Below are 19,135 nucleotides of genomic sequence, written 5' to 3'. Positions count from 1 at the left end.
GATGTTTGTAGTTTTTTATAACGACGCGAAATGGATTTCCAAAGCAAACCGTATTTAGGGAACAATGATGCAGGGTTTCAGGAAACTATCTGACAATACAATTTGCTCCTTCTAAAAATGTTCCTAGATATTGATATTTTACTTGCAAAATTTTTATTGTAATAGGTTTTTTTCTAACATATTAAAAGTGTAGTTACCGTTGAGTTGATGACCATCTTTCTTGCCTACATTTGTGAGCTGAGCTGGGAGAGGAGACGTATCACCTACATGATTTACACCCTAAACACTTGCTACTTATACTATGAGATCAATATTTCATCTTGAAATTATCTCATTTTAAACTTCTGTTTTTGAGAGAGAGCACGCACGAGCTCGTATGCATGCAGCGGAGGGGCAGAGAGGGGGGAGGGAGGGAGAGAGAGAGAGAGAGAGAGAGAGAGAATGAATCAGAAGCAAGTGCCAAGCTCAGTGTGGAGCCCATCCCAGGGCTGGATCCCATGACCCTGAGATCATGACCTGAGCTGAAATCCAGAGTCGGATGCTTAACCCACTGAGCCACCCAGGCGCCCCGAAAATGGTCTCATTTTAAATAAATTCAGGTTATGGATCAGCCAGCAGCATTGTCTGCAGCTGTGAGCTCCTCCCCGTAACGCCCCTCACCCCTGCGTACAGAACGGCACTCCTTATCCATCTAAAGGAGCCAGCCTTCAGGGAAAGGGAGAGGACAGCTCTAGCTCATAAGGTTGAGCCAGTTTGATTTAAATCGGTTAGCAGACCAGAAAGAGCAGGGCCAACTCTTTGCGGGTACTTTTTTATCTGATGCACTGTTAAGTCTCCCTAACTTCACGTTCTCTTGGGAAGCCCAGGCCAGGTTGCAGGTTCTGTCCTTGGGATATGTAATTAGCTGGAATGACATGGTAGGGATGGTGGGGCAGGAATTTACGACACAGACTGGATGATCGATACGCCTTTTGATGTGTATTTCCAAGCAGTTTACTAGATGATATTTTTCATCCTGTATTTTCTTCTTAAACCCTCTGATGTGACCCGCGTGAAGGAAGTCAGCAGTAGTGCTGTAGATGTTTGGATTCCAAGTCTTTGAACTCCAGGGAACATGCATGTGGCCCTCAGTCTTCTGCTGTTGTGGGTATAGGCCTCGCCTCCCCCTCTTCAGTTGTGAAGATTGTCCTATTTCTGTTTTATAAATATGTTACTGGGGCAGATGCACATGATGTAGCCTCACATATTTGCAGCCAGAAGTAAAAAAAAAAAAAAAAACAAAACACAAAAAACAATGCAGCTAAAAGATATAGCTATTGCTTTTGCGATGAATTTATCCTTTATTTATTTATTTATTTTTTAATGGCTGTTTATTTTTGAAGGAGAGAGAGAGAGAGAGACAGCAGGAGTGGGGGAGGGGCAGAAGGAGAGAGAGACACACACACAGAATCCGAAGCAGGCTCTGGGCACAGAGCCCAACGTGGGGCTCGAACTCCCAATCCGTGAGACCGTGACCTGAGTGGAGGCCGGACACTCAACCGACTGAGCCACCCGGGCGCCCCAAGACCAAGCTTTTTAACGGCAGTCCAGATGTGCAGCCCGTGTGGGATTTTTCTGCTCTGTCAAATGCAACGTGGGAAAAGGCAAAACCACATTAAACTCTTGCAGGATTAATGTTTGTTTATTGGATGAGCTGGGAGATGCAAAGACCGGTTTCCTTCCTTTAAGGAGCTCACGGTTGATGAAGGCAAAGAGGTGCACCAGTAATTAGAATGAGACAGGTGTTGGTCTGTAGATGTGGGGGGTAGAGACACTGGCCAGAAAATAGCCATTAAATTAACTACACGGATGAATCATTACTTTTTTTTTAAATATTTATTTATTTATTTATTTATGAGAGAGAGAGAGAGGGAGAGAGAGGGAGAGAGAGAATGAGAATGTGCTGTCAGCACAGCCCAATGTGGGCCTTGAACCCATGAGCCCTGGGATCATGACCTGAGCCAAAATCAAAAGTCGGATGCTTAACTTGACTGAGCCACCCAGGCACCCCTCGGTCATTACTTCTGTCCTTTCTCTGTCCTACTGTATGTCACTTGACCCACCTCCTTCACCTGACCATGCCACGTGAGATATTCCGGGGTCAATTGGTTACCATTTAACGAGTTATGTGAATATCACTTTTGAGAATATGAATTTCGGGATTGATTTTGTTTCATTTAAAGGTCTTAATTACCAGATAGAGAAGACGTTTAGATATCTTACATTCCCATCAAAAACAAAGTACTTTAAGGATTAGAAGTGGAAGGAAAAGCCTTCCAAAAATAGTTCTTAAAACACAGGAAGAATATACTTTATATCTCTAGCATACGGTCACTGAAGGACCTCTTGGGGAAATGTCCCCAGCAGGTGCCCTCTCCTGCCAGCCTTGCAGCAGGGACAGGATAGTCCTCTTGAGAGAATGAGGGAAGGATTGCTGTTGGTCCCGCATTCAAGATTCTAAGAAAAACTCACGCTGGTTTGTAGGACCCAGCAAATCTGTATACTGGTGATGCTAACTTCTTGAATCCAGAGTATAAGTGCTGTTTGTCCTTCGTTCCAGAGAGAGATGTGATCTCTAGGAACACAAGTTGGGGGGCGGGGACCGCATTGAAAATGACTCTGAAATTACATGTGGCATATGATGAAAAGGGGTATCTCTACACAAAGAAAACCTTTTGTTTTGATAACATCTACTTTGGAAAATGTTAATTTCCCGAGTTTCTTCGTGGACTGGGTAAGTTTGCAGTGCCGTTCATATCAGATCATTTTTCCGTTAATGTTTTGTTATAAGAATATTTCCCTCCATATCTAGGCCCTTTTGCCCTAATGTGTTGCTTTCTCTTGACTCCTAAGTTGCCAATAGTTTACAGAAGTAGCTGAGACTCTTGAACATGATTTTTTTTTTTTAATATCTTAACAAACGTAGGGCAAGGTTGGTAACCAATTATTTTCTCATTCCTCGAGCCTTTAGTTTCCAGTCTGATTTTTACTACCTTGTAATCTCTAATGGCTGATTGACAAATGATTATTTCTTAACTTCACAGGACGTGGGAGCCCTGTCTGCTTACTTGTGGTTTTCCTAGAGCTTCAGACAGTAGGTGGTCCAGAGTATTTCCTCCATGTGAATCAATGTATTAATCCTCGGGATTATTCTGCCTTGGGGAAGAAAAGCAAAAATGACTTATTATGACTCCTGAATATACTCTGAAATAGATTCTGTCTTACAAGTTTAATTTTCATGTCATTATTAAAAAAAATTAATAATAGGAATTAAAGATTTATATTAAGTCTTCACAGACTCTGATAGGTAAAAGTTGAGTAGTAGTTCAAATGTGGTGAATAATGCATACTTTTAATTAGATCATATTCTAAGAAAAATCCGTAACACCCCGTCTTGATATAAATAAATCACAATTCTGTGAATCAGAAAAACTGCTGTGTTACGTGTAGTTCCCCTGAAATTTTCAAAAGCTGAAATTTTTCTGTGTACCTTGAAAGTTTGTTCATGGAATCTTCCAGCCCACACTGCAGTAAACAGCCAAGCATTCTGCATCGGAAGTGTTGTAACAAAGACTGATAAGGCTGTCTGATTACGGACACGAAGAGCCTTCCGTGAGCTCATCTGGAAGGGTTTTCTGAATTAAAACTAAAGGTCTTAACATCGGTGACTTGGATAGCTTTCGTTATGGAGAAGGAAAACTGCCCAAGCCCGTGGTTGAACTTGCGGACGTCACAGGTGTGGACCTGGGGGAAGGAAGTATTTCAGTGAGGATTCTGTCACTTAACTCTTGCTAGGTGTCCCCTGGGGTTACTTTCTAAAGTCAGCATGCGTGTCTCCAAACCCGTGCACAACACGACGTGTGTGTGAGAAGAGACTGTTTAGTTACGTAAATGCTTATTTGTGGGGGGTCCTTGTCTTTGCAGTTGGGCGCTTCCGTTGACACTTTTATTTGGTTTTTGACTTAAAATTTTTTTGTGATTATACCTATTCTGTGGTTTAGGTGCCTTTCTTTTTTCTCTTTATTGAAATCTTTTCTTTCTTTTTTTTTTTTTTTTTTTAAATAACCGCACCGGACTTTTCCTTCTCCATAAAATCTTAACATTCATTTGGTTCTTCTCCATGTTCCAACTTTCTTATGCAGGAAAAGCGATCACTGTTTTCAACCAACTCGATTTACCTAGCTGGCTATCCAGGTTTTTATGGAAGCCAAAATAAAACTTCAAAGCAACTGAAGACGCTGGAGCCTCCCATCTTTCCCTTTCAATTAACACCTACCGATGTTTATCTTGGGAATAATTTGATGTTTATTTGATGAAACGTGTAGTTAGGTGTTAATGGCCATGGATGTCGGGCTTCAGAACGGTGCGCAGAAACCTCTTAAGATTCTGTGTTGAGCATTTGATGCTCTGTGGTCAGGGGTTTCTATGGCACCCTTGAAAGCGAGGAGTTAAAAATGCCTGCCTGGCCCCCACGTGGTCTCCTCGGAATGTGCTGGAGGGGAGTCACAGCCATTTCCTATCCGACCTCGGCTCACCTTTTCCTCTTCGTCCCTGCCATCTCTCTGCCTGCCTCACACTGTCTCCAGTTTGTCATCCTCTTTTCTAGCACCAGGAACTGTTTGCCATTTCTGATGAATATCTGAAGTGTGGCATACACGATATTGCGATGGAAACATGACTCGTTATGAACTGCATTCACATATTGCTGTGACAGTGACTTCTCGAAGAGTATGTGGAAATTTCTGTTGGAGCGTAAGCTCTTCATCACCAGCTTTCTGTTCGACTTCGGTTATCTTTGGTAAACTTTTAAGTATGTTTCCGCTGAATTGAGGACTGTCCAGGTCTGATAAATGCCTAGGAAAGGAGGATTGGGTTTAGTGCTTGCTCCTTTAGCCATAGAAGAAGCCGAGGAAGGGGAACCTGGGTGGCTCAGTCAGTTAAGTGTCTGACTCTTGGTTTCAGCTCAGGTCGTGATCGCACGGTTTGTCCATTTGAGCCCTGCGTCGGGTGCCGTAACTGATGTTGTGGAGCCTGCTTGGGATTCTCTCTCTCTCCCTCTCTCTCTGCCCGTACCCCAGTTGTGCCCATTCTCTCTTCAAAAATAAACTTAAAAAAATTTTTTTTTTTTTTTAAAAGAAGCCAATGAAGTTGGCTTCATCCAACAGAATATACAAATGTGTTGGTGGATAAAACCATGCAACCCCTTACCCAGGTAACCCATCGATACTTGCCTGAATATCACACATTGCCTTTAGCTCTTTCCGGAAGAAGGTATGGCATGCACGATAAGTCCTCTCATTTTCTCTTGATAAATGATTTTTGAAGCCACCAAATTCAGGGTCCACATAGATAGGTCAGTGTTGGTACATGTAACAGAAGGCCGTATATTTGGTGATAGCTGTTGACCCCACATGCCTCTTGGGATGGGCGTTGGTGTCCCAAAGGGCATGTTCAGACAGCCCAGGCTATCCATCTAAATTATAGCTTCATTTGTCTCCCTTCCAAGGCCTTGCGACGCAAGGCTGATCCTCATTAAGGCCCTGTTAGGGTTGCAGATATGGGTGGCATATTTGCATCTTATAATGTCCTTTTATGGTTGAAAATACAAGCTTCAATCAGGGAGACAAAACTGTTTTAGTCTGGGTTCCCCCTGAATCTGTGAATTGGTGCTTGTTCAGAATCCGTTTTACTGGTAACCAGAGCGGGTGAGGGGCAGAGAGAGTGGGAGACACGGAATCCGACGCAGGCTCCAGGCTCTGAGGCAGGGCTCGAACCCACGACCCGTGAGATCTGACCTGAGCCAAAGTCGGATGCTTAACCAACTGAGCCAGCCAGGCGCCCCACGATTCATTTTTTCAGCGGTTATTTTGCAACATTTTATAATCTCTTTTGATTACAGTATAATAAAATGAAGCCTTTTGGTCTACGGAACACAGGAGGAACCATGTGCCAAGCCTTACAAAGACTGACATTCTAAGATAGAGCAACCTAACGAGGGAGGTACTGTTGTCATCCCATTGTACAAATGATGGAATTTTGACACAGAGAAATTAAGTAAGAGATCATGCGGCCAGTGTGACTTCGCCCTTCTTGGTCTATATTCCGTGCTTTCCTAGTCGGTAGAAAAACTTACTTTGCTGCTTCCGATTTGGGTAACTTTAATGTGACCTCTTTAAGTAAGTGCTGTACGTTAGCTGCCGTCGTTGGCAATGAGCTAGATTCCGAGGCTCTCATAGGTTTATCCCGGAAGTGGAGCAGCCATCGCTGTGCCTGTGAACCCCCTGAGGGCCACTGGTGTCCCAGGCACCCCCTCCCCTGGTCCCTGTGACTGCATCATGAAAGGGTGTCATGATAGATGCACCTGGACTTAAGTCCTCATTTCACACCTTATTTATGTCCACACTGGCTGGATCCAGTTCCTCCAACCTTCTTAGCTTCCATTCCTTTTGTGTCTAATTTGACATGAAGGAGGTCTGCTTCTCGTTATTGTAAGGATCAGCCAGGCAGGGAACACACCTGAAGAAGGAAGGGGTGGTGGGAATGCAGGCTGGTGGAGCCACTCTGGAAAACAGGATGGAGGTGCCTCAAAAAACTAAAACTAGAACTACCCTACGACCCAGCAATTGCACCACTAGGCATTTATCCACGGGATACAGGTGTGCTGTTTCAAAGGGACACATGCAGCCCCATGTTTATAGCGGCACGATCAACAGTAGCCAAAGTATGGAAAGAGCCCAAATGTCCATGGATGGATGAATGGATAAAGAAGATGTGGTATATATATACAACGGAGTATTACTCGGCAATCAAAAAGAATGAAATCTTGCCATTTGCAACTACGTGGATGGAACTGGAGGGTATGATGCTAAGTGAAATTAGTCAGAAAAGGACAAAAATCATATGACTTCACTCCTGTGAGGACTTTGAGAGACAAAACAGATGAACATAAGGGAAGGGAAACAAAAATAATATAAAACCAGGGAGGGGGACAAAACAGAAGAGACTCTTAAATATGGAGAACAAACTGAGGGTTGCTGGAGGGGTTGGGGGAGGGGGGGATGGGCTACATGGGTGAGGGGCACTAAGGAATCTGCTCCTGAAATCATTGTTGCACTAGATGCTAACTAATTTGGCTGTAAGTTTTAAAAAATAAAAAATAAAACAAAAAGTTACAGAGAAGGAGGGAGGCAAACCCTAAGAGACTCCTAAGGACTGAGAACAAACTAAGTAAGGGCAGATGGGGGTGAGGGAGAGGGGAAAGTGAGTGTGGGCAGGGAGGAGGGCACTTGTTGGGATGAGCCCTGGTGTGGTATGGAGGCCAATTTGACAATAAATTATATTTTAAAAAACTAAAAAAAAAAAAGAAAAAAGAAGGAAGGGGTGGTCTTTTCCATCATTCCCTTCCCTGTCTTATCTAGATCTTCATTTCCTTAGAGCGTTTTTGACAAATTGTAATTATTTTGCTTGTGACTCTGTAACTCTTAACTATCTCCCTCATTGGCTTATGGCAGCTTTGTGCTACCAGCCCCCAGGCGTTCTGTGCCCGGCTCTGTTTCCAGCGTCCTGCACCTTGTATCTCTTCAAGGAATATTCATCTACCGCCAACTGAAAACCAAGCAGTAGCGCTCTTGCCAAAACGCTCATCAGGCACCTGTTCTCCAGGGCAGTATGTGCTGGGGACGATGTGAAATCAGCTAGAGTTCGTTCTTTGCAAATATATATTGACACCATAAACTGTAAAAACAGGGTTCAAGATTTCTAATTGATATTTTAGGTTCTCAAATAGTAGAATATCGCTTCCTATTCTGTGGGAATCTACATGTTAAATATTGCCAATATATGCCTTCTTGATAAGAATATGTACATTACTGGGGCGCCTGGGTGGCTCAGTCAGTTAAGCGTCCAACTTCGGCTCAGGTCATGATCTCACAGCTTGTGGGTTCGAGCCCCGTGTCAGGCTCTGTGCTGACAGCTCGGAGCCTGGAGCCTGCTTGCGGTTCTGTGTCTCCCTCTCTTTCTGCCCCTCCCCCACTCACACTGTGTCTCTCTGTCTCTCTGTCTCTCTCTCTCTCTCAAAAATAAATCAACATTAAAAAAGATTGAGAATATGTACATTACACATTCCCAGGGTCTGCAGGACAGAATAATTAGGTGAAAGGTTGGTCTATCATCGTGTGTGTGTGTGTGTGTGTGTGTGTGTGTGTGTTTAACTAGTAATTTAATTCGTGATAATATATAATTGGATTTATGCTTATGAGTCATCTGCTTTAACTTCAGAGCGCATTTGGTAGAGTTGTCGCTACTGTTTGCTTTGTGTGTATAGGTGAAAATTGTACTGAGCTTTCAATGTGAATAAAATGTAAGAGTGTCATCATGTTGGGAGAACACATTCTGGCTTGGGAGTACATTATCCACGAATACCTGGGGACCTGTGTTGTAGTTAGTAACTCTTGCCACGCGGGGGTCTGACATCGAATCCTGGGACTTGCCTCTTCAACCCCTATTTTAGGGAGGTGGGAAGGCAAGGTAGAAAGACTCCGAGTTACCCACCCAGACACTACGATCGAATGCACCGTCAGATCCTAAAGTGAGATTTTAACCTAAGTACAGCTTAGTGGAAATACGTCATTGGATATATTTTTGCGCCGAAGTACATTGAAGGTACCTTAATTACAGTTTTTTCAAACATACTTAAGTGCCAGTGTTGAAGTAAGACATTTTCCCCTGTGGTGGCTATCAGATACGTTTCGTTAAGGTTTTTTCACATTTAATATTTAAAAAATGCTAAAGTTATTTTACAGTTAAACTTTAGTTTTCAAAACATTGTGTTTTGCTGTCACTTTGAAGATAAAGTGTCTTTTGTCATTGTTGATGCTATTTCTTCTCCCTGGAGCTTTTCCATTAATACCGTCTGGCCTCCCTATTCTATTCTCATTGTTAAGAGACATTGCATAAGTGCTACATCTAAATGCTAGATATATGATGTTTTGTGTATACATCTATACAAATCTATAAATACCACTTTGCCTCTATGAGTAATTCCATTGTTTTGGTAAACATTCTCACCTCAGCGATTTAATGTATGCAATTCTGAGATTAATGATAAAAACAACTGTAACTTTATAGGCTTTTAGAAATTACTAGGCACTGCACAGAAAGTTACATCACTTTTTTCTTTTTCTTTCTCTCTCTAGGTAGAGAATCTCCTCAGTCTTTACTATTAGAAAAAACACAGAGAAAACTTGCTGGGGTGGGAAAGACAAAAATGAAGAAGAGGGTGAGGGAAGGAAAAAAAGGAGAGAAATTAATTGTGTAGGGTAGCTCAGCCAGCATCAGGATAGATTATTTGGAAGCGGCAGGATTCAGAGTGATGGGTGTATGATGCTGAAGCTTGTGTATTTGCTTTCGTAGAGTCAAAACGTAAAACTGGGAAGTGTAGTGAATTAGGATAGGTTGAATTGTATCAGCGAAATGTGTGGATAGAGAAATAAATGTCAGGAAGAGCCTAAAAAAGGAAGGGGATACAGGTTTTCTAAAACCTTTCTAGAATTCTTGGAGATGGCTTCATAGTAGAGTCCCGTTGTAGTCAAAGGTATTTGGAGAGGGTCTTTCAGCCAGAAATGATGGCCACAACTTGTCCCAGCTTTGAGAATTGGCTTCAACTCTTCAGAGGACGTTCTCCATTGTGTTGACAAGAATAGAGCCCTCCCCATAAAAGATCTTTGGGAAGCTGGAAATTCTAGATCACAGGGGCCATGACAACCCTGAAAACTAGGTTGAAAACTGAGCCCCCGTGATGGCAGTAGGGGGCCAGTGAGAAAGAGGGGCCTCATTCCCCAATTGGCCATTTCACCAATTTGCTTTACAAACCCTTCCATGAGAGATCTTTTTCAAGATTGCATTCTTGCTCCCTCTGGATCTCTGGAGATCTGAACTCTGGCTGTGACCGTCGAGGAGAAGCACCTAATCTTCTATCGGTCATCTTGTATCACCTTATAAAAGTCATTTCAGTGAGTGTTGGGTTTTTCCTCGGATTAAAGTTCTGAACATGAATCTGAGAGTCTTTGACCCAGTGCCCCTCGGACTGAATAGAGTCCATTGGCACTCTAAAGATGTGGATCTTGACTTCGTACATATGGCTGAGTGATGATAATGTTTTTATTTGGTGCAGAGGATTAAAACACCTAAATGTTACTGTGTCTTCAATTCAACGATGGAAGAAGTCCGTTGAATACCAGACTGCCCACTGGATGTGTGTTCCATGTACTTCGGTTTGTCAGTTGTAACTCTTATCTGGAGTGTTCCTTCTTCAAAAGGTACCTGTGGTTGGGAATCAGCTTTGATGTGGCCTCTAAAGTGCCTGGCCCAGCACTTAAGCTGGCCGTTGGTGGAATAACTCCTCAGTCAATTTTAAGAAATTGTATCTCTTTCCGTATAAGACAGCGGCAGGAACGGAGAGTGTGAGAATGGCTGCCTAAATCCTCATATGTCCCAGATTTAACTTAAAAGAATTGGTAGACTTTGTGTTAAAAGAATCAAGGGATAAATGTGCTGCAGAGGATTTGGAAAATATTTAGCATTTTTGTGGTCTCTTTAACAGTGCCCCACTGTTTCCTGGGGCAAGGGCATTAGTGATCAGAGAAATTGTGAATCTCTGCATCTGGGCCACCGTGGAGCTTTCTTAGGCATGGGCTGGCTAGTACCCCGGGGTCATGGGTCTGCCTGTGTCTTGTTCTCAGTTGCTTGTGATTATTTCTGTTCAAACCGATCTGAGATAGTCCAGACCTGGGGGAGTGAACGGATGGTTTCATGCTGGTTGATATTCTGGTACATATGGGGCGCCTGGCTGGCTCAGTCAGTAGAGCACATGAGTCTTGATCTTGGGGTCATGAGTTTAAACGCCACCTTGGATGTTGAACTCACTAAAAATAAATAAAAGTAATATTCTGGTAAATATCTTTTAGATGGTTGTGTGCAGTCCTAGGGCTAGAATTGTCACCTCAGCTATAAATGCAACAGTCTCTCTGAGACACACACAAATTTAGCCACTGCTTGTAAACTCGTGGGATGAAAAGACCATGTTCGTATCTCATGTTTGTTACCTGGAGACAATTGTCCGATTGACAATTGACCGATAATTGTGCCTATGAGAGCAGCCTCTGTTGTGAACTGAATCCGTTGAAGTGAAAACAAGAATGCCATATTTTACTTACCTATTTCTTTTGAGAGAGAGTGTGTGTGCAAGTGGGGATGGGGGAAGTGCAGAGGGAGAGAGAGAGAGAGAGAGAAAATCCCAGGCAGGGTCCACACTCAGTGCAGAGCCCAACTGGGGGCTCGATCTCATGACTGTGAGGTCATGACCTGAGCCAAAATCAAGAGTTGGATGCCCAACCGCCTGAATCACCCAGGCACCCCAGCCATACCATACTTAAATTAAAAGCTTATTATTATTATTATTATTATTATTATTATTTTATCATGTGCTGTTGCTGTGTGTGATAAGGCGACAAAGCGTTGAACTTCCGGTGCATCTGTGGCATTAATTCTATAGTGGCCTCCCGCGGTGTGAATCTACATGGGGGGAAGGGTCACGTGAGCGGAATCGTTAAACAGTATCTGCTCCGGAGGCAGTTGAATGTGACCGTGGGATATGGTGGTGTTTGTGTGATCGTTACCGCACGGACAGTGTGATGTTTATTCTCTGGCTGAACATTCTCGTTGCGTACACTTGAGGATGAATAAAACCAAGCTGAGACGTTGACCAAGCTCTGTCACTGAGGTGTCCTTTCAAACTCGGAAGGAAGGAGGCAATGTGTTTTCCACTGTGGGACGTGAGCTACTTCCAGCCCATAGTACGGCCCGGCTTCCTACAACAAGCGTGTTTATGGTTGCCTACCATTAAACAAGGGGGCACTGGACGGCTCAACACCCTCCCGTCTTGATAAAAATACACGCCGCGTTGCAATTGTGCTTTTTTTCATAGCTTTCAAAGTGCTTTTATGTACGGTGTTAGGTCTCCTCGATTACCTTTTTTTCTAATCACACGCCACCATTGCACAAGTCCCAGCATCTCTTAATTATGGAGGGCCTGTACCACATCGTATGAAACTTTAAACATGTTCACACCTCAAATTAAATACGCTTTGCATTAGCTATAAATCTGTGTGTGTCGATCTGTAGAGGCTTGATGGCGTAACTATTACTGTGAACATTTGTCTTCGCCTGTTCAGGCAGCCCTGACAAAATACCCTAGAGTGAGTGGCTTAAACACTAAATATTAATTTCACTCAGCTTGATGCTGGGGAAGTCCAGGATCAAGGTACCAACAGATGGGGTGTCTGGTGAGAGTCCTCTTCCTGGTTGGTAGGGGACTGTGTTCTTACCATCGTCTCTCATGGTGAGGGGGGGGGGGTACTCTCTGGGGCCTGTTGGCAAAGAGCACTGATTCCCTTCATCAAGGCTTCCCCCGCATGACCCAACAACCACGTACCTCACAAAGGCCCTGCCCCTGCATACCGTCACACTGAGGGTTCGGTTCCAACATAGGAATTTGGTGGGGCGCATCGGCATTTGGTCTATAGCAATAGTTACGTACTTATTTGTTAAACTCTCTCTTTTGAATTTTGGAGGCTTTATTTTTCTTTCCTTGAGATCTCAACCTTGCAGACTTTACAGGGCCTTTGAGAGCTGACACCTTTGTCCCACGTCCGCAGGGCCTGTCCTCGTCGCTGGCCTTGCATTGCCTAACCTCCTGGTGGGTGGGTCTGACCTGGGTGAGGCACGGCCGTCCCTCTGGCAAAGCCTGGTTTTCCAGCCGGAAGCAAATCCAAAGGTAAGAAGCTCCTCCCTGACTGTGTGCTTGGCAGCAAGTCGGAGTTTTAATCTCCTTGGGTTGCGGTGTTGGGGGTCTTTTGCATGGTTGCTCCCCGCTGAGCTGCGGCACTGGCCAAAGTCTAGATAGATGTGATTAATCGGCCTGGAATTTGAAAAGCCAAATTCAGTCACTAGATCCATGAGACCTTTTCGGTCCTGTTCGGTCAGTGGTGAGGCAGTTGCCAGCATTTTCTTTTGTGTTTCTTTCTTTCTTTTGAGAATGAGAGTTGGGGGGGGAGGGCCAGAGAGGGAATCCTAAGCAGGCTCCGAGCTGGGAGCCAGATGAGCTGGGAGTCAGATGTGGGCTCAATCCCACAACCGTGAGATCACGACCTGAGCCCAAATCAAGAGTCCGGACGCTTAACTGACTGAGCCACCCAGGTGCCCCTTGCTGTCCCCCACCTCCCCATCCCCCACCAGTATTTTTTTTAACCCCTACTTAAAAATCACTTGACACACAGCTGCTTCACCTTTTTAAACCTTCAGTGTAGACTTTCTCATGTTTTCCATAAATGGCTCTTTTTTTTCCCCATGCTAACATTTCTGCCTCTTTGCCGGCTTTGTGCCTTCCTATTTCCTTAATTTTTCTGAAACCCACAACTTGAGCTCTCTCTCTCTCTCTCTCTTTTTTTTTTTTTTCTTTTTGGACCATCCCTAAGGCTTCTCATTTGCATGTGTTTTTTTAGGGTTCTCTTTTACTTTTACTTATTGCTAAGACCCTTGCAGGTGTGCTTTGGTCCATCCATACTAAAATACACCAATTTCCACGTGATGGTTTTTGTTCCACTTGACTATAAAAAGTCACTTTGTTCTGTATAGAAACTTTGTATTTTATAGGAGATGTATTTTTGATTCACTTGTCTGTTTTTAGCTGCACTGACTTTACAGTAAGTATTAAGAATCAACCTAATTTTTGTTACTATTTATTTTTCACAGTGAATTCATTGAGCAGGCTTGCTTTTTTCGGGTGATTCCAGACTCTGACCACTAATTGTTAAGAAATGTATGTGTTTAAGAGATGGTCATGGGGAGGAGGGAGTCTTATGAATAATTTATTGCCAAATGTGTTGAGATATTTTTAACCTGAATTTTTGGCACTTAAGGAGTGGGTTTGAGAAATTTACTCTTAGAATTAGATTTTTTTTTTTTTTGCATAGATAGAACAGAAAATTTAAAATTATAATGGCTTAAATGAGAGAGAAGTTTAATTTTCTTTTACATAAAATTCCAACGATGGGCTCCAGGGCTGATGTGGTAGTTCGGTGGTGTTTTCAAGATACCAGGGTCCTGTCTTTCAGCTTCCATTCTCAGTGTTGATTTCTGCCCTCGTGGTTCAAAATGGCGGCTGGAATGCCAAGCTGTCTTTCTTCAGAAGCATGTACAACACTTTTTAGATCATATTTTGTTTGCCAGCACTTAGTAGAGGAGCTGAACTTATTTTACATAGGAGAAGGACACAAGTAATTGGATACCAGAGCAGTTGTGATAGTGGTCGTGTGCGTTGGTCCACAAAACCCCCATATTTCTGCCGTGGCAGTGGGGGTGGGTGGATGGTTTTAGTCTCTTGGATGGGAACACAGAAAAGGAGTAGATTCAGGTAGGTGGGAAAGGTGGTAAGGAGCTCACTTGGGGAAATCTTGAGTTTGAAGTACTCAAGGGATGTCCGTGTTGGGTCAGTGGTATACCACAGCGTGCTCGAGTCTGTAGCTCAGGAAATAATAGTCGGTAAGCTGTAGACACTAGACAAAGGAACCTTAGCATTCCAGAAGGCTCTTGAGACTGTGCACGTGGGTGAATCTCTCAGGAAAAGCAAGACAGCTGAGTTGACGAAGGACCAAAGGTGATGCCTCCGTGAACATTTGAAGGAAGTCACGGACAGAAGAGAGAAACTTAGGTTGAGGCTTAAAGGTGAGAAAGACAGGTGTGTGGGAAATTAGAGGGAAGCAATAGGTGTGTTTTTATTTTAGCTTCATTTTTCCCGTTGGACTGTTGTTTGATATAATGGACGCGTCACAAAGATGAACATTTTAACTTCAGAAAAGGCTAGGTGTGATATAATCTGAAGGGCACACAAGACTATGCCGCCAGCTCAAGAAAAGCACGGAGGTCCTTGTTGTCTCATTTCATCATTAAAAGATCCTCTGAATAAATCTTTTCTCACATCAAGGTGTTATTATCCCCATTTTATGCTTATGAAAAGCAGGCTTGCCGAGGCTCGGCAGTTCACTCCATGCCATGGCGCAGAAAGGGATTAGATCCCTGGCTTGGAAACCAAGCGCATTTATTGGTTCCACTCTGGATTTTGTGCCTCAGTACCCTGACTCCTGAGAAGTTGACTTGTCAGGAGGTTTTGACTTGGTAAGAGCTGTGCTGTTGCTAACAACCCAAGTCCCTTTGCTCTCAAAGAATTAAAAAAAAAAAAAATTTTTTTTTAAATTTCTGAAAAATTAAAAACAAAATTTGAAAATTAAAAAAAAAAAAAAAAAAGGACTATCTTGTTCGCACTGGCTAAATATGTTCATCTAAGACTAGATTAGACCGGAATCTGCCAACTTTTCCTCAAGGGACCAGAGAGCAAACATTTTAGGCTCCGCCGGCCGTGTGATTTCTGTCACCACTACTCAAGTCTGCTTTTGCAGCCTGAGAACAGAGGGGGTGCGACAATGAATGGGCATGGCTGTGTTTGTTTGTTTTTCGTTTTGAAAATAGCCATTTATGTATACATATATATAACTTTATTCTATATAACTTCATAGTTTGTCTTGACGTTACCCATGCAGATTAGCTCATTGGCATTTTTAAAATGAACGAACAAAAATAACCAAACAAAAAACCGCCGGATGCGGCCGCCCGATGAGGATATACCATCTTTATTTTGAAAATTAGAAGACTTTGGCCCTTCAAGACTAAGCGACTAGTCAGAAGTCCCTAACCCGTCCAGCATGGCGATAGCATGAGCATGAAAGGATCCTCTTTAAAATTTTTTTTTAACATTTATTTATTTTTGAGACAGAGAGAGACACAGCATGAACGGGGGAGGGGCAGAGAGAGGGAGACACAGAATCGGAAGCAGGCCTCAGGCTCTGAGCCATCAGCCCAGAGCCCGACGCGGGGCTCGAACTCGCGGACCGCGAGATCGTGACCTGAGCTGAAGTCGGACGCTTAACCGACTGCGCCACCCAGGCGCCCCGAAAGGATCCTCTTTAGATCTGACACCATCGGCTTCCAACACCTTATTTCCTACTCTTCTTTTTGTCATGTGTGAGAAATGGAAGGTCTCTTTATTTTTATCTTTCTTTCTTTAATATAATTTATTGCCAAATTGACTTCTATACAACACCCAGTGCTCATCCCAACAAGTGCCCTCCTCCATGGGCATGGCTGTGTTCTAATGAAACTTTATTTGAAAAAACAAGGGGGTGGCCCCATTTGCTGGCCCCTGCTCTAGAAGAAAGGTGAATTTTAGAATTTCTGCTTTTTTAAAAAAAAAAAATTTTTTAACGTTTATTTACTTTTGAGACAGAGAGAGACAGAGCATGAACGGGGGAGGGTCAGAGAGAGAGAGGGAGACACAGAATCTGAAACAGGCTCCAGGCTCTGAGCTGTCAGCCCAGAGCCCGACACGGGGCTCGAACTCACGAGCCGTGAGATCATGACCTGAGCCGAAGTCGGACGCTTAACCGACTGAGCCACCCAAGCGCCCCTAGAATTTCCGCTTTTAAGCCCGCAAGTAAAATCATCTGACAAAATTGTGAAAGTAGTGAATTATTCCCCTTTGTTTCCAGACCTTGAAAAATACGTAGCTGATTTTGTTCTTAAACTTGACCTTATCTCTAGAACGATCTTTTCTAAGTGTGATGACCGTTCTGAGAGGACAAATGAAAAGGGTGAAATTGGAGTCCCCGTTTTGTTCTCTATTTTATTTTCCTGTGTGTAGTCTTGATGGGATTCTGAGTTACCAAGGTCCTTCCAAATGTCTCAATGTCATCTGTCGCTTCCACGTCAACCCCTAAGTCACAGAGGACCTTGACCACCAAACAGACTTCTGAGTTGCTCTGATCACCATCAGGGTGTATCCTGATAGCCACACTGGTATAGACTGGAATCTGTAGATGAGAGGAGTCGTGGGTCCTCACACTGTTGGCATATTTGCATGCATTTTACTCCCGGGCGGTAAGAAGACCACCTCAGGAGTCTTCAAGGAACAGAAAAATCCTTCAACTTAGTTGCTTCATCTAGTGTTTTTTTCTTTGTATAATGCCGACGTACACAGCTATCATGGAAAAAGCTTTGTAAGGTGGAATTGGCTTGTTGGTGGTTTTACAATCTGTTCAAATCTGTATTTGTCCTGCAGTGGAGAGTTTTTAGTAATTTCAACTAGATGATTTTAAGGGCAATCTCTTCTAGAAGAACACACCAAGAGGACTTTAGTATTTTGTGTGCAAATAAGTGCCGATTATGACCAGTGAGCGTAATTAATTTGTAGGAGAGTCATAAGCAGATTCTCTGTTCTTTCTAGCTGTTGGTTCTCATTGATTTGTAAGAGACAGAGCAAATGTTTGCTAAAATAATTGTAATTCACCTTTTGTGTGTTCCTTTTCATCGCAGGCATTGCATGGTTCAGGATACACCTTGAGCACCTGCACGCTCATTGCCTTTGAGTGCTATTATGTATCTGTTTGACCTTTGGCTCTCTTCATGACTTATAGGAAAGAAAATATTTTCTCCTTGTGCGAAAGTTCTCCTAAAGTTGTGGTGACTGGAGGAGCGGAAAGGCTGGGTTTGGGGAATCCCGAGAGTCCACTGTAATCACACATCACAGTCAAGTTCCGCTAATTCTAAATAAAGAGTCCGTCGTGCCTGCCATAGAGGATGGTTTGGATCTCAGCATAGTCTACTTTTCAGAGTTACATTACAAGTGGAATAAATCTGTGTGAATCAGTTAAATGAAGTAATTTGATAAAAACATTCAATTCAATGGGCATTCATTGCCATGAATCTTCAGTGAATAGTGAAGAGCTCAGTGACCGTTTTGAAGAACTACAATTATTTCTCCGAGTTTCATTTGGTGAAGAATTGCAAATTCCACATCCGAGTCGTCGCAGAGTGCGAGTCACGTGATCCAGAATCATGACTTTCTCCTATATGTCGTGCCTGGTACTGATTCCTAAGACATTTTAGGCTTAAATTAGATGAGAGTTCCAATATAAAAGTGGAGAGGATCGGGGCGCCTGGGTGGCGCAGTCGGTTAAGCGTCCGACTTCAGCCAGGTCACGGTCTCGCGGTCTGTGAGTTCGAGCCCCGCGTCGGGCTCTGGGCTGATGGCTCAGAGCCTGGAGCCTGTTTCCGATTCTGTGTCTCCCTCTCTCTCTGCCCCTCGCCCGTTCATGCTCTGTCTCTCTCTGTCCCAAAAATAAATAAACGTTGAAAAAAAAATTAAAAAAAAAAAAAAGTGGAGCGGATAAAGCTTAACACACTATCTATGCCGGATGTCTTTGTTTCATATATGCCACGTCGACCGGTCTATCAGTCGACACTAAAAAAAAGTAACGGTGTTCTGACAACTGGTCTTTATTTTAACGGGTGCCCCCTCTTTTATGGGTGGTCTTAGGAAATTTTAATTCACTCTCTTCCAACTGACTGACGGCATAGCTTTGTTTTTTTTTTTTTTTAAGTTGTACATGGTAATTTATCGTAACCTGCAATGCTCCTACTTACACGTTTATTTATTTGGACCCATTGCTCTAAACACATCGGTAATTCTGGACACGAAAATTTTTTCTCTCTTTGGTATTTACCGAATTAGTGTCTTAGACGTCTCACGTGTTAGAGATGAATTGGCTCAGTCCCTTTGTTTTACAGAAGAACGTTGCAGGTCCAGAGATGTGAGGGACAAGTGTCCGGTCACCAGGGCTAGGGGAAGCCATCCTAACAAAGATTCTCCTTCCCTTTGATTCAACTGAATCCATTTTTGGTCTCGCGTTCTTGACATAGTAAACTAATCTGCCCACCTAATACTATCGTAAGTCTGCTGGGATTTTCTCCATTGAAACCGACTCGTGAGTCAGAGGTGAATATTCCCTTCCCAGCCTTTCTTCTGTATTCTCCTTATACCTAACAGTCACCTGGAACCTGGTGACCGTTACCGTGGCAGTGCAAAGCTGCTCTGCGTTTTCTAATCCCTCACCCCACGCCCATGCCTAGTGTCAGTCAGGAAATGTGA

At 43.4% G+C, this 19,135-nt stretch overlaps 1 protein-coding gene across 3 annotated transcripts in view; it reads left to right on the top strand.

The window, feature by feature from the left end:
• The window catches only part of BASP1 (brain abundant membrane attached signal protein 1), a 56,871-nt gene that overhangs the window by 16,662 nt on the left and 21,074 nt on the right, over positions 1 to 19,135 (top strand). The window contains exon 2 of one of the 3 annotated variants that reach the window (XM_043600850.1): positions 12,753 to 12,871. The exons of the other annotated variants lie outside the window; for them this stretch is intronic. The gene's annotated coding sequence lies outside the window, so the exon portion shown is untranslated. The remainder of the gene's footprint in view (positions 1 to 12,752; positions 12,872 to 19,135) is intronic. 3 annotated transcript variants of the gene reach the window in all.

This window comes from Prionailurus bengalensis, chromosome A1, assembly GCF_016509475.1.
Source record: "Prionailurus bengalensis isolate Pbe53 chromosome A1, Fcat_Pben_1.1_paternal_pri, whole genome shotgun sequence".
Classification (NCBI taxonomy): Eukaryota; Metazoa; Chordata; class Mammalia; order Carnivora; family Felidae; genus Prionailurus; species Prionailurus bengalensis.
Note: the sequence above shows the minus strand (reverse complement) of the source record. Positions and strands in the feature narration are given on the sequence as shown.